Here is a 911-nt window from a genome sequence, read left to right on the forward strand (position 1 = left end):
GTAATGTGCTTCTCTCATATGTAAAGATAGTTCTCTTTTTCCTGCCTTATAACTCAAGGCCTGCAGGTATTATAGCTATCCGCTTTGAAACAATTTCCAATTCCAAAAACCATTTTTTACTTAGTCCTATAGAAACCTTAGCTCCTTGGAAGAGCTTGTCATCAGTTGTAAAACAGTAATTTCTGCATAATTATCAATATATATATGTATATCTACACAATGCATATATTCACGCATATATATTTAATACACACACACATATATACAGACATTCACATGCACATAATATATTTTCATGTTTAGCACGGAGAAATGAATCTGATTAGGAAAGATATTTACCAGAGAAACATTTTTGCAAGCATAGGTAGTCAGTAATACCCAATCTAGTATATAGAGAGCTTGAACATGAAAAAACACTCATGCATTTTTTTATTGGATAATTTTTTTCAAGAGGAAGAACTTAGGTTAATTTCAGTTCTGCTAATGTTTTTTCACTAAAACCACCAAACATTTTATAATTTTATGTAAAATTACGTCTCTCCCAACATACATCCTAAATGAATAGTCTTCCCTTGTTTCTTTGCTTCTCTGGCTGTGTCAGAGGTGCTAAGGCATATAAGGCCTCAGAAATGACTAGAATACAAGTTCTTGAGAAGCTCAGGATCCCTCTTCAGTTTTTGTCCATAATTTAATTTTCTTTCTGAGTTGGCCTCATTCTTTCCTCTCTCTAAAATGAACCCTTTCCACATACAGAAACCTGAATATCAGAAGTATACCCAAGAAGTTCATCTTACGGCATTAGTCACTAGTTGTCCATACATTCTGGGGAAATCTGTGATGGGTGATGATGGATGGTTGAGCAAGCTTAATTTGGGCCCAAGATACACAATATTTAAATGGCTTGGGGGAAG

The sequence above is a fragment of the Monodon monoceros genome, unplaced genomic scaffold (genome assembly GCF_005190385.1).
Source record: "Monodon monoceros isolate NGI ecotype Baffin Bay Population unplaced genomic scaffold, NGI_Narwhal_1 Super_Scaffold_22, whole genome shotgun sequence".
Classification (NCBI taxonomy): Eukaryota; Metazoa; Chordata; class Mammalia; order Artiodactyla; family Monodontidae; genus Monodon; species Monodon monoceros.